The following is a 16,264-nucleotide window of genomic DNA, read 5'->3' on the forward strand; positions in this document are numbered from 1 at the left end:
ATCGTATTTGTGACAACACGGATGAAACTTGAGGGTATTATTGTAAGTGTAACAAGTCAGAGAAAAACAAATACGGTATGATTTCATTTATATGTGGAATTTAAAAAACAAGCAAACAAAACCAAACTCATAGACACAGAAAACAGAGAAGAGGTGGGCAAAATAAGTGAAGGGGGTCAGGAGCTTCAAACTTCTAGTTATAAAATAAATAAGTCATGAAGACATAGGGCATGATGACCAGTCAATAATATTGTACTGCATGTTTGAAAGTTAAGAAAATAGATCTTAAAAGTTCTCATCAGAAGAAAATTATTTTGTAACTTTGTATGGTGATGGATAGTAACTAGACGTTTTGTGGAATACACTGATGATTCGTCAGTGTATTCAAATATAAAATCATTATGCTGTACACCTGAAACTAATATAATATTATATGTCAATTATACCTCAATAAAAAAAATGTGCTGGCAGATTCAGTATCTGGTGATAGTCCACTTCCTGGTTCACAGACAGCCATCTATTGGCTGTGTCCTCACATGGCAGAGAAATACAGGGCTCTGTTCTCTTCCACTTCTAATAAGGGCACTAATTCCATTAAGGGGACTCTGGCCTCATAACCTCATTTAACGTGTTTCCCCAAAAATAAGACCTAGCCAGACAATCAGCTCTAATGTATCTTTTGGAGCAAAAATTAATATAAGACCCAGTATTATATTATGTTATGTTATGTTATGTTATGTTATGTTATGTTATATTATATTATATTATATTATATTGTATTATATTAACCTGGTATTATACTGTATTATATTATATATATATATTATATTATATTATATTATATTATATTATATTATATTATATTATATTATATTATATAAGACCCAGTCTTATATTAAAATAAGATCAGGTCTTACATTAATTTTTGCTCCAAAAGAAGCATTAGGGCTTATGTTCAGGGGATATCATCCTGAAAAATCATGCTAGGGCTTAGGTCCAGCTAAGTCTTAGTTTTCGGGAAAACACAGTAACCTAACTGCCTCTCAAATGCTTCACCTTCCACATACCATCACAGTGGGCATTAGGGCTTCAACAAATGGATTTAGGGGGACGCATTCAGGGCATACAACATAGGTTTTTAACCAGAATCTGGACTCCTCAGCTAATGCCTAGTAATCCAGATATCTGGAGCCATCACTTACCTGGTCTGTTATTGGTTGTTTCTTCTGGTCCCCTTTACGTTGTCAAGTCTCCACATTCGCCTAATTATCTTTGATTTTGAGCTACATACTTTAGCTGAAAAATCATCTGTGGGAATATTTTGAGGTAAAATATCCTCTCCCAGTACCTAAGGGGGTGACCATGAATCTGTAATTTCCTTAATCCAATTTTAGGGAGTATGATTATTATAGGCGAATAAGGTAGTTCAAAGTTGGTTTGCGCGGGCTTAATTATTAATACAAGGGTTTAATTATTTCTGGTTCAACTTTATTCCTAAAATGTGGCCTCTTCAGGGTCCCATTCCAAGGACATTATTAAAACTGATGGGCTGTAGAGTCAAATATCTGTTGCCCTGGCCTTGTGTACTTGTCAAAAGTGTAGGTTAGCCTCGCTTCAACCTCTTCTAGATTTGCAAATGGCCATAAGGCAAAGGCAGTTACAAAATGTCAGGTTCAACTCTGAATTTCTATTCTATCTGAGACTCTGGCCTAAGGCTTCAATGTTAACTTAAAAATGCCCTCCACCAGATGTTTTTCCATAAATACACAGAGTGAGAGAAAGCGAGCATCAATTTCCATTATAATGGTTTAAGGAACCATTAATGTTCCATCAGGGTTAAGGAACACCAGTACCTCAGCAACGTGGTTCAAATTTCAGTTACTAAAGTTTTATGAACGGTAGTGGCATGAAGCACAGAGTTTGCTGCTGCCTGTTGAATCAGCAATCACTATATAAATTGTAAATGTGCATGATGATCAGTAACTAATATTCTTTCAGATCCTGTTGGTGATTGCTTGCTGTGTATCTGTTATGCAGGTCACACCGAGTCAGCAAAGTGTGTAACTGTGTTGTCTCTTTGTCTTCCCCCAAAAATGGATAATCAAAACTGGAATTACCCAAGAAGGATGATAGCGCAGCAAAGAAACGAAAAGTGATGACACCGGAAGTGAATTTGGATGGGATTAGGAGATTGCTGAGCCTGCATGTGACGACACGCCGCCATGTGAGAGACTAGATATGCGATTAGAGAAAAGGAGGACAGGAGAACTTACCCACATGAAGAAGGACAGGCTGAAAATGTCCCAGAAGTTACACTAGTGAATACTTTCACATGAAAGGAACTCTGAGAGACATTTCACGACTTTGAAATTGCAGATGGTAGAACGTTGGAAACTGATCTAAACTTAGAAAGGTACATGACAATCTATCAAGGCACAGAAAAGACACAATGCAAAGAAAAGAAGCATCGTTGAAACTACTCTTCACATGATTTTTAGAAAAGAAATCAGACACTTTAATTCTTGTTTTCAATTACACTATACTATATTTAAATTTCCCTAAACATTTTTAATTGAAAGAACAGTTTTTAATGTTTTGACAAAAAATTTTTAATGTTATGATCTAGCAATTCCATTTCTGGGAATACACCCAAAAGAAATGCAAACACTAAGTCAACAAGATATCTGCACCCCCATGTTCATCACAGCATTATTTACAATAGCAAAGACATGGAAACAAGTGTCCACTGACAGATGAATACATAAACAAGTTGTGACATGGAGTATTATTCAGCCATAAAAAAAGAGGAAATTTTGCTATTTGTGACAAAATGAATAGATCCTGAGGTCATTATGCTAAGTGAAATAAGTCAGACAAAGACAAACACTGTATGATCTCACTTATGTGTCAACTATAAACAACAACAACAAAAAACATAGAAAATGAGATCAAATTTGTGACTACCACAGGCTGGGGGGTGAAGGGAGGCAGAATTGAAAGAAGGTGGTCAAAAGGTACAAACTTCCAGTTACAAGGTAAATAAGTACTAGGGATGTAATGTGAAGCATGACGACTACAGCTAACATTGCTGCATGATATATATGCAAGTTGTTAAGAGAGAAATCATGAGAGTTCTCATAAAAAAGGAAATTTCTTCTCTTTTTTTGTTTTCTCTTTTGCTGTATCTATATGAGATGACGGATGCTATCTAAATTTATTGCAGTAATCATTTCACGATATATGTGTCAAACCATTATGCTGTATACCTTAAACCTATACAGAGATATATGTCAATTGTATCTCAATAAAACTGGAATAAAAATGAAAGAATAAAAAAGTGAAATTATAAATTACTTGAACTGAATGGAAATGAAAACACAATATATCAGAGCCTGTGGATGTTGCTAAGGGAGAAGATATGTAACACTAAGTGCCTTGTACTTAAAAAAAAAAAGGAGCAAATTAAATCCAACATAAGCAATAAAAAGGAAATAACACAGTTCAACATGCAAAGCAATAAAATATAAAACAGAAAAACTATAGAGGAAATTAATAAACCTAAGCTGGTTCTTTGAGAAAATCAATAAAATTATAAATCTCTAGTCAGATTGATGAGGAAAAAAAGAAATAAAGAAATACAAAAAGTATTTACAAAAGTATTTACAAAAAAATAAAAATAAAAAAGAAATACAAATGGTCAGTATCAGGAAGAAAAGAGGTGACATCAGTATAGATATTAAAAAAGACAGAAAGGGATTATTAAGAACAGCTTTATGCCTACACAGTCAACTCCTTAGGCAAAATCAACCAATTCCTCAAAAGACAAAAACTACCAAAGCTCACTCAAGAAGTAGATAACGTGAGTAACAATATTTCTCTAATTTGTGTATTAATGTCTCTACTAAATTTTTTTAATTTTTAGTTAAAAGCCTTTCCACAAAAAAAAATCCAGGCCAAATGGCTTCATTACTGATTTTTATCAAACATTTAAGAAAGAATTTATACCAATTCTACACAAACTCTTCCAGAAGACTAAAAACGAAATAATACTGCCCAACTCATTCTTTGAAGCCAGCATTATCCTGATACCAAATACAGAAGATATTATAAGAAAACAAAACTGAACACCAATATTTCTCATAAAAACAGATGCAAAAATTCTAGACATAATTTTAGCAAATCAAATGCAACAGTATATAAAAAGGGTAATAATACATTGTGACCAAGTGGAGTTTTACACCAGAGAGTGTTTTAAATTTGAAAATCATTCAGTATAATTCACCATATTAACAATTAAATAAGAAAAAAATATGATCATCTTAATGGTCACAAAAAAAGCATTTGACAAAATTCAACATCTATTCCTAAAAAACTGTAAGCAAACCAGGACTAGGAGAATATTTCCTCAAGCTGATAAGAGGCATCACCAAAACCCAACAGCTAATATCATACAGAATGGTGAAAAAGACTGAATGTTCTCTGACTCAGATCAGGAACAAGACAAGAATGTCCAACCTTAACATTTCTACTCACTTTTGTATTGGAGGCTCTAGTCTGAGCTATCAGGCAAGAGAAAGAAATAAAAGGCATCTCGACTGGTAAGAAGTAAAATAGTCTCTTTTGCAGACACCATAATCATCTATATAGAAAACTTATGGAATCTACAAGAAAGTAGATTGAATGATGAGTTTAATGAGATTGTAAGATACAAGATCAACATACCAAATTCAACTGTATTTCTATATACAAACAACAAAAACTCCCACGAATTATATTAAATATACAAACACATATATACATATATAGATACATACATACATATATCATTTGCAGTATCATTAAAAATATGAAATACTTCAGGATAAATATGAAAAAAAATGTCAGAGGCCTCTAAACTGTAATCTATAAAACTTTTGAGAAAAATCAGAAGACCTCAGTAAATAGAAATATACCTTCTAAATGGGCCAGAAAAGTCAGTATTATTAAGCTGTTCATTCTCCTCAAATTGATCTATGGATTCAACACAATCCCAATCAAAAGATAAGCAGGTAGTAGTAGAAAATGACAAGATGATTACAAAATTCCCTGGAAAATAAGGAATGATTCACCATTACATTTTTAAAAGACTTTAGTTTTAGAGGAGTTTTAGGTTCTGAACAAAAGTGAGTGGGAGGCACAGAGATTTCCCATGTATCTCCTGCCCTCACACATACAAAGCCTCCCTTACTATTAATATCTCCTACCAGAGTTCCCCACTACATTTTACAAGGCTAGTGTAACCTTGATACTAAAACTGCAGAATGAGAGAACAAGGAAGTAGAATTACTGAAAAATCTCATCCAGGAACACATTTTTAAAATACCAACAAACAAACCACTCAAAACCAGCAAAATATACAAAAAAGATAATATATCATAAGTAAGTTGATTTCATCTCAGGAATGAAAGGGAAGATTAATAGAAAATCTATAAATATTATTCACCACAGTCCTAGATTAAAACAAAAAAACCTATAAAATTTTAATTGATATAGAAAAAAAATCTTTTGATAAAAATCAGATATGTAAATAATTTCTAAATTAACACCTATTCTCCTCAAACTGTTCCCAAAAATCCAGGAGGGAAGGCTCTCAAGCACATTTTATGAGGCCACTATTACTCTGATCCCAAAACTAGACAAAGACATTACAAAAATAGAAAACTACAGGCCAATATCCCTAATGAACATAGACGCAAAAATCTTCAACAAAACCTAGCAAACTGGATTCAGCAATACATTAGAAAGATCATAAACCAAGATCAAGTGGGATTCATTCCTGGTATGCAAAGTTGATTCAATATCAGCAAATGAATTAATGTGATACGTTGCATTAACAAAATGAAAAATGAAAAATAAAAATCACGCGATCATATCAATAGATGCAGAAAAGTATTCGACAAAATCCAGCAGCCATTTATGATAAAAACTTTTAGAGGGATCATATCCCAACATAAGAAAGGCCATATATGATAAACCCACAGCTAACTTCATACTCAAGGGGGAAAGGCTAAAACCTTTCCCCTTCAGATCAGAAACAGGACAAGGCTTCCCATTTTTATCACTTTTATTCAACATAGTTCTGGAAGTTTTAGCCACAGCAATCAGACAAGAAAAAACAATAAAAGGCATCCAAATTGGAAAGGAGGAAGTAAAACTGTCGTTATATGCAGATGATATGATACTATATAGAGAGAATCCCAAAAACTCCACCAAAACAACTATTAGAAATGATAAATGAATTTAGTAAAGTAGCAGGATACAAAATTAATATTCAGAAATCAGTTGCATTTGTATACACCAATTATAAATTATCAGAAGGAGAAATCAAGAAATCAATCCCACTTACAATTGTTTCAAAAACAATAAAATACCTAGGAATAAATCTAACAAAAAAGTAAAAGACCTGTACTCAGAAAATTATAAGACACTGAAGAGAGAAATCAAAGAAGATACAAATAAATGGAAACACATACCACGTTCATGGACAGGAAGAATTAATATAGTTAAACTGTCGATACTACCTAAGGCAATATATAGATTCAGCACAATTCCCATCAAACTACCAATGACATTTTTCTCAGAAAAAGAACATATAATCCTAAAATTTATATGGAACCATAAAAGATCCCGAATAGCCACAGAAATCTTGTGAAACAAGAACTAAATGGGAGGGATCACACTACCCAACAACGAATCATACTACAAAGCTATAGTAATCAAAACAGTATGGTACTGGCATAAAAACAGACACATAGATCAATGAAACAGAATTGAGAGCCCAGAAACAAATCCATTCATATATGGTCATTTGATCTATGACAATGGAATCAAGAATTTACACTGGGGTAGAGACAATCTATTTATTAAATGGTGCTAGGAAAACTGGACTGACACATGCAAAAAAATGAAACTGGACCACCTCCTTCAGCCATATACGAGAACAAATTCAAAATGGATTGAAGACTTAAATGTAAAACCCAAACCCATAAAACTCCTACAAGAAAATCCAGGGAGTAAATTTGCAGACATTACCCAGAGTAATATTTTTACTGACATACCCCTCGGAAAAGGGAAAAGGAAAAATAAACATATGGGATTACATCAAACTTGGAAGTTTTTTCACAGCAAAGGAAACCACGAATAAAACAAAAAGGCAGCCTACTGAATGGGAAAAGATATTTGTCAGTGATACATCTGATAAGGGGTTAATATCCAAAATTTATAAAACACTCATTCAATTCAACACCAAAGAAACAAACAATCCAATTAAAAAATGGGCAGAGGACCTGAAGAGACATTTCTCTAAAGAAGACATACTGATGGCCAACAGACATATAAAAAAAATGCTCTACCTCACTCATCATTAAAAACATGCAGATAAAAACCACAATGAGATACCACTTCACTCCAGTCAAAATGGCTAGCATCAATAAATCAACAAACAAGTGCTGCAAGGATGTGGACAAAAGGGAAACTTGGTGCACTGTTGATGGGGTTGTAGATTGGTGCAAACACACGGAAATCAGTATGGAGGTATCTGAAAAAACTGGAAATGGAACTACCTTATGACCCAGCAATTCCACTCTTAGGTATCTATCCAAAGAAATCTAAGACACTAATTAGAAAAAAAATATATGTTTATTGCAGAGCTATTTACAATAGCCAAGATTTGGAAACAACTGAAATGCCCATCAGTAGAAGGCTGCATTAACAAACTGTGGTACATTTATACAATGGAGTATTACTTGGCTATAAAGAAGAATGAAATCTTACCATTTGCAAAGATATGGATGGTTCTATAGAAAATTATGCTAAGTGAAATAAGTCAGATGGAAAAAACAAATACTGTATGATCTCACTTATATGTGGAATCTGAATTGAATAAATGAGCAAAGTAAACAGAAATAGTCTCAGAGATATAGAGGAAAAACCAATGGTTGTTAGATAGGAGGGAGTGGGGATGAGGGAGAAGGGGAAGGGATTAGACAACATAAATTGGTAACTACAATATTGCCATGGGACTATGAAAGACAATTTGGGGAATATAACCAATAATGTTGTAAAGATTTTGTATGGTGTCAGATGGGCACATGTCTCATTGGAGAGACCACTTCATGGACGGTGTAGATGTTTGACCACTGCACTGTACACCTGAAGCTGAATAATATTGTATATCAACTATAATTTTATATATGTGTGTACACACACACACACAAACACACACACATATATGGTCATAGGATATGGAATACGGCATAGGGAATAGAAGCAATGGAATTGTAATAGATATACACGATGCCAGAGGGGCAACAGATTGGGGGAGAAGGTTATCACATTGTGAGGGGTGAAACGTCTCATTATTACATTGTTTTGTACATCTGAAACTAATAAACACACACACACAATAATAATTTCTAAAAGATTTTATTCAAGTAGGAATATAAGAAAACCCTGGTAAACAAGAAATGTTAACTACCAAAAACCAAGAATACAATTATACTGAGTGGAAAACTCCCATTCCACTCAGTGGAAGAATTCCCATTCCAATCTCAAATAGGACAAAGATATCAGTAATAAAATACAATAAGGTAGATAGGCATAAATTCAACAACATATTTGCAAGACCTTTACAAAAACAAATTGTCTTTATTGAGACATTTTTAAAGTCCTAAATAAATGAATAGATATACTATGTTCATGGATGGAAAAACATACTATCTTCAGATGTGAATTCCCAAACAGTTTTATAGATTAAATGTACTCCAAAGGTACCAAAAAGGGATTTTGTGGAAATTGATAAGGTGATTCTAGCTTTTATATGAAAGAAAAAAGGTGCAAGTACTAACCATAAAATAATAAATTTGGCATAGGACTTCAAATTATAAAACTACTATGTATCTAAAAACATTATTAAAAAATAAATAGGCAAGCCAGAAAATATTTACAAAACATATCTGACAAAGGAACCACAATATGTAAATGAGCATAGAATGTGTAAGAAATTCCAAAAATTCAATAATATAAAGATGAATAATCTTTTTTGAAAAAATGGATAAAAAGCTTGAACAAATATTTTACAAGGGAAAATATACAAATGGTCAGTAAGCACATAAAAAAGTATTCAAGATCACTAGTCATCAGAAAAAAATGCTACTTACAATTCAGAAGATACTACTGCAAATCCATTATAGTAGTTGGAATTCAAAGGTGTGATAACAATAAATGTTGACAAAATTGTGCAACAACTGAAACTTCATGCTGGAACATATATTGTTTTATGAGTTTATGAAATCATAAACTAAAACAACTACAAAAATTCTTTAACAGTTAAACATACACCTATCATGCAATCCATCTATTCCACTGCTAAATATTTACCCAAAAGAAATGAAAATATATGTTCCTTCAGAAACATGTACACAAATGTCCATACCATGTTTCCCTGAAAATAAGACCTAGCCAGACAATCAGCTCTAATGCATCTTTTGGAGCAAAAATTAATATAAGACCCCTTATATTTTACTATAAGACCTGATCTATAATATAATATAATATAATATAATATAATATAATATAATATAATATAATATAATATAATATAATATTAGTATAGTATAATATAATATAATATAATAAACATAACATAATATAATACCAGGTCTAATATTAATTTTTGTTCCAAAAGACATTAGAGCCGATTCTCCAGCTAGGTCTTATTTTCGGGGAAACATGGTAGGAAATCTTTATATATCAAATCACCCTAAATGTAAATGGATTGAACTCATCAATAAAAAGGCACAGAGTAGCAAATTGAATCAAAAACCTAAACCCAACCATATGATGCCTCAAAGAGACACATCTCGGCTACAAGGACAAATATAGACTCAAAGTGAGAGGGCGGAAATTGACACTCCATACAAATGGTATTCGGAGAAAAGCAGGTGTAGCTATACTTATAACTGATAAGACAGACTTCAGGATAAAAAAAGATAACGAGACAAAGACGGACATTTCACAATGATAAAGGGAACTATACAACAAGAAGACATAACCGTCACCAATATTTATGGCCCCAATCAGGGAGCACAAAAATATACTAAGCAACTACTAACAGAACTAAAGGGAGAAATTGACCAAAACACAATTATAGTAGAGGATCTAACTACATCGTTGACAGCTATGGTTAGATCATCCAAACAGAAAATAAAGAAATAACAGCCCTAAATGGCACATTAGATAAAATGGACATAATTGATATCCATAAAGCACTTCATCCTAGAACATTAAACTATACATTCTTTTCTAGTGTACATGGAACATTCTCAAGAATAGACTATATATTGGGACATAAAACTAGCCTCAGCAAATTTAAGAAGATTGAAATCATACCAGGCATACATATTCTCTGATCACAAGGCTTTGAAATTGGATATCAACTGCACCAAGAAAACAGGAAAAACCACAAACATATGGAGATTAAACAACATACTTTTAAAGAACTACTGGGTCAAAGAAGAAATAAGAGGAGAGATTAAATGATACATAGAAACAAATGAGAATGAAAACACACCCTACCAAAATTACTGGGATACAACAAAAGCAGTATTAGGAAGAAAATTTATTTCATTACAGGCTTATCTCAAGAAAGAAGAAAATTCCCAGATAAACAACCTCACATTATACTTTAAAGAACTAGAAAAAGAAGAACAAATCAAACTCAAAGTCAGCAGAAGGAAAGAAAAATAAGAGCAAAACTAAATGAAATAGAGAACAAAAAGACAACAGAAAAAATTAAAGCAACAAAGAACTGGCTCTTTGAAAAGATTAATAAAATTCACAAACCCTTGGCTAGACTCACTAAGATAAAAAGAGAAAAGACACAAATAAACAAAATCAAAAATGAAGGAGGGGAAGTTATCACGGATGCCACAGAAATACAAAGGATCATCCAAGAATACTATGAAGGACTAAATGCCACCAAATTCAATAACCTAGAAGAAATGGACATGATCTTAGGAACATATAGCCTTCCTAGGCTGAATCACGAAGAATTCAAAAATCTAAATAGATCAATCAACAGTAAGGAAATTGAATCAGTCATCTCAAACCTTTCCAAAAGCAAAAATCCCGGACCAGATGGCTTCACTAGTGAATTCTACCAAACATTCAAAGAGGATCTAATACCTGCCCGACTCAAACTCTTCCAAAAACTGAAGAAGAGACAACACTCCATGACTCATTTTATGAGGGCAATATTACCCTGATATCATACCTGCTTTATTCGCAAAAGTCAAAAACTCACTGTTAGGTATCTACCCAAGAGAGATGAAAACATATGTTCCACAGAGACTTGTATGAGAAAGGCCACAGCAGCTTTATTCATAATAGCTCCAAAGTGAAAATAACCCAAGTAACATCAATAGAATGAACTGTGGTACATTCATACAATGGAATATTAGTCACAATAAAAGGAACACACAACTAATGTATGCAACAACATGGACAAATCTCAAGAACATTATACTGAGCAAAAGAAGTACAAAAGAGTACTTTACAAAAGAGTACTATATGATTATAGTACTCATATAGTATTAAAAGGATTCCATTTATATGAAGTTCTAGAACTAATCTATTATAAATGAAATTACCACAGTAGTTGTGTCTAGAGACTGGGCACAGGGACTGACTGCCAAGGAGGGAAAGGGATGGGATGTGGGTTACACAAGTGAATGTATTTGTTAAAACTTATTGAAGTCTATACATGAGACCTGTGTATTTTAATGTATGTAAATTACACCTAGAGAAAAAGCTCACAATTTAAAAATCACATAATAGCAAGAATCTAGATCTTAAACTCTAAATCATGTTATTAAAAATAACTGAAATGGAGAACGGTAGATATCACTAGATTCTTTTGACCTATTACTATAGCTAATTATGTTCACAAATTTCACAATACTGAAATACCTTTGTGTTTCCAGAATAAGCCACACTTAACTCCTGCTTTAATTTTCTAACTTACTGCTGGCTTCTCTGATCAAGTTCTATTTATGCTTTTTGCATCAATTTTTTATAAACTAAAGAACATTATTTTTTAAAAATTAGATGCACACCATACAATAAAGGAAGTAAGCAATTATGCTAATATTATTAGAAACACATTCACTAAAAAAGAAAAATACATGTACAGACTAAACCTTAAGTAAAAATACTGCAATATTAAGTTTCAATTTAAAATATCAAACAAACTCATGACTTAGTATATACCATATTCACTGATTCTAAGATGCACATTTTGTATTCTATTTTAACTTATCTGTAATGACAATGCATTTTGCATTATATGGTGTCTTAAAATTAATTGCCAGTTTTTTTCCCTTTCTTAGTAATACGTAAAATTACAATTGACCACATTTTAGATTCAATGAAACACAGTATGTTTTCTAGGATAGTCCATTGAATTAAAGCAATGGTATCCCTGTAGAAACACTACTAACATTATATTTTGACCTCCCAATACCATTTGTGACTAAAAGGAGCCAGGGTGATTTGGATAAGTGGCTGATTTCCAGACTGTGGGGCAAAATATGTTCAATCTGAGTCTGGGACAGAATAAAAAGAATCATTTTAAAACTAACAGGGTCATGTAGAAAGGATTCAGGAGTCAATGTGAAGAGGTTCCTATTGATCAAACTTGCTATGATTTGTGCAACAGAAAGCAACAAAATAATAACAACTCTGATTGAAACATGTTGAATAAAAACTCCATGAACCACAGTGATATTCAAAATGCAGAAAGCAAAAAGCAAAAGAAAAATAACTAGTACGGGAGGAGACTATTACACAAACTCCTCATTTTAAAAACTGCTTCTATTATAGAGGCTTCATTAAAAAAATCCGGTGCCTAGAGGCACTTGATATGTACATCAAAATATAGGCCATCCATGTATAGAAAGTTAGCTGGGCTTATAGGGACATTTGAGGAAGAGTGATAAAAGATTTGTACAAGATCAAACTTGTTTCTATTGACCACTATGATTTGTTTAAAATTTGTTTCTATTTACCACTATGATTCGTTTTGTTACAAGAACATATCCCAAGTGCAGAATACTCAAGGAAGAAAAGGAAAACAGGTTGAAGAGAAGCGGGGAAAGGGGCGGAACAGGAAGAAAGTAAGGCAAATGCCAGCCTCCATCTATAAGCTACATCCTTTTGACAATTATCAATTATCTTTTACTTTAAAAAAACATGTATTATCAAAAGATGGAAGTGGTTCTAAATAATGCTTTAATATTTATACATACTATCCTCAGTTAGAGACCGAAATTGACACTGGATCTTCATTTATTCAAAATTTACATGATGGTTGCTATCACAGGTGGAAGCTAAATTTCATTTCTGATGATCAGTTTAACCTTTCAATCACCAGATTAAACTCTGTCATCATTCTTACAAACCCAAATTAGCAAACAAACCACAATATAATATATGCTATAGCACAGGTCTTCTGTGAATAGCTGGGATCTTCAACTGCTTCAGCTGCAATGCAAGCCATTGAGCCTTAGCCAATGCAAGCCAATTTGAATAATCAATATGACAACCTTATTTTTCTAATGCAAACAGGATTGCTACAGTAAGGTGTCTCACTGCCACATCACAGTCATGGCCTCTTTTAACCCCTAATTAGATTGAGGCGATTATCCCTGCTCTTCCTTACAAGTGTACAGCTTGGATAACGGATGACAAAAGCTATCTGCCACTTATTCAGCCTTTGCAGACAGCAGGTTATCCAGGGAGATAGAGAATAAAAATCAACAAACAATTGTTATTCATATCATCATCTAAAGTGTTAAGATAGTCACAGTTTCCATACATGCAGAGTGAATATAGCCTAGAGCACGAGGTAACTGCAGACTGCTTAAGACCATCAGGGTTACACAGATGGAAATTCATGGTGATGTTGGGGAATTATGTCTAAATCAAACTCATTTGCATAAAAAGAAATGATGGGGATTTGTCTTTTGTATATGCTATATCAAGATTTCATTATGTTTCTCTTCATGAATTCTTTGATGCTCAATTTTTAATATTGATTTTTCTAAACACACTGCCATGAAAAGAAAGCCAAAATTACTGGTTTGCAGACACTTAAATGCTTTAAGATTCAATTGAAACACTCTCAAATATAAAAAAAGAAACTTTTCACTATGATACTACACTAGCTCTTGTATTAAATTTAAATAATCAGGAGTTATTTCATTAACTCTGTGGATTCCAAGTGTTCTTCTTAATGTCCATAAAAATCAATGTTTCAAATCTTGGTCATCATTTCAGACCTATTATTAACAAGACAATTGTGGTACATAGAAAAATAATCAAGGGTAGTTGCAAAGATACCAACTGACAGCATCCTAGTAAGTTTAACTAAGCTAATTTAAGGACAATATGGAAGGCTGGGCCCACTGCTAAAGAAAAACTTTGGTGGGACTACCTGGGTCTACTCTGAAGATGATAAAGTCCCATTGGAAGTAGTAAGATAAGGAAGTGCTAAAAAAAAAATTATATTTTTTTTCCTTTTCACTTATAAGGATCAGTAGGTGTCTCTTTTTAAGGTCATAATAACTTTGCTGGAAGAAAAAGACTGGGAAGGCCACAATCTTTGTAACTGAATTCTGTTTCTATGTTATTCATTTGGTCACTCTACTCAAACAACACTGTTGCCTTTAAAGCAGCCAACTAGAAATACATTATATTTCTAATAACAGAGGTGTCCGCTAAACCTTCATGCAATGTCACTCCAAGAACAACGGAAACATTTTCAGTATCTCCACTGGTAGCAAAAATCAGTGACATAAGCACAATTTTTGTAAAGAGTCATGAGCTCCTTAACCCAGATTCCCATGCAGTGTTGTGATGACTTGGTAATCAGTGGATCATTCAACCAAGCTGTGTCACCATAGCTCAATTTCGTGACTGCCAGCCTGTCTGAGCAGTGCTAGATTATCTAAAACCTGTGCCTTGTCCCCCTGACATAGGCTGAAACATGACTTCATTCTTAAAGCTGAATACTCAGGACGTTGGGCAGGCTTGGACAAACGAGTCATAATTCACTTCTAAATGTGTCTCCAGAGCACCGTCCCGGGACACAGAAACCTAAGGCTTCTTCATATACATATATTCATATTTTTTCCAGGAAGTTTGCAGTCAACACTCTCATTTTAAACACCTGATTTTAAGCAACATGCGTTTCTTAAAATATGAAAAATGAAAAGAGAAATTACACTGGGTGGCGAACACACAATGTGATATACAGATGCTGTATCACAGAATTGTACACCTGAAACCTGTCACTTTACCGACAATTAAACTTTAAAAATAAAGATTTTAATAAATAAACTTTAAAAATAAAGATTTTACTTTTATAGTCATTTCTGGTATTTTAAATATACATATATGAATATTTAAATATATATAATATATTTATTATATATTATACATTAGATAAAATACCTTCCAAAAGTAAACATAAATCATACACATCTACTGTAGATTTTAGACTAAAATACTTTAACGTTTTAGTAGAATATATGCTGAGAAACAGTATAAAACCAAACTAGAATAAACAAAAACATATACACAGTTGTTTTCAATTACCTTTCTACTCATAAAAAGTTAAAACATCAGTGCTAAAATTCAAAAACATTAAAAGGAGAGTAACAATAGAGGACATTTTTGCCAAAATGTAACAGACAAGCTCACTCCTACCGTCTGAATCAGTCATTTTTTGCATTATTTTACTATTTTTAAGTTTTCTTTGTTCTTTCACTCACAACTTTATGTATCCTTGAAAAGTTACTAGCAACTGTTTATTAAAAGTACAGTACAGTACTGGAGCCTTGAATAATTTGAGAAATGAGAAGTGAAAAACTGAATTATAACATATAAAACTATTGATTTTCAAACTCTCTTCTGCAGCCCACCTTTATACAAAACTCCATTATTGTCAGCATATCTCAATAACATCCCCACTCAAAAGAAATAATGCATTATTGTTTGGGGTTTTTTTGTTTTTGTTTTTGCTTTGATTAAAAGCAATGCAGTACACTGTAAATTTACAAACATAAAAGTTACGGTCAGTAAATAACAGGTCAGTGGATCTTATCCAAGTCTAGATCCTGAACTAAAGAGTGGCATGATGATTACATGCGACTAGGGGACTAGAAAA

The 16,264-nt window shown here is 32.9% G+C and overlaps 1 protein-coding gene across 3 annotated transcripts in view; it reads right to left on the minus strand.

Moving 5' to 3' along the window:
- RSRC1 (arginine and serine rich coiled-coil 1) overlaps positions 1 to 16,264 on the minus strand; it is a 384,075-nt gene that overhangs the window by 247,652 nt on the left and 120,159 nt on the right. The gene's annotated exons all lie outside the window — the stretch shown is intronic.

This window comes from Rhinolophus hipposideros, assembly GCF_964194185.1.
Source record: "Rhinolophus hipposideros genome assembly, chromosome: 2".
Classification (NCBI taxonomy): Eukaryota; Metazoa; Chordata; class Mammalia; order Chiroptera; family Rhinolophidae; genus Rhinolophus; species Rhinolophus hipposideros.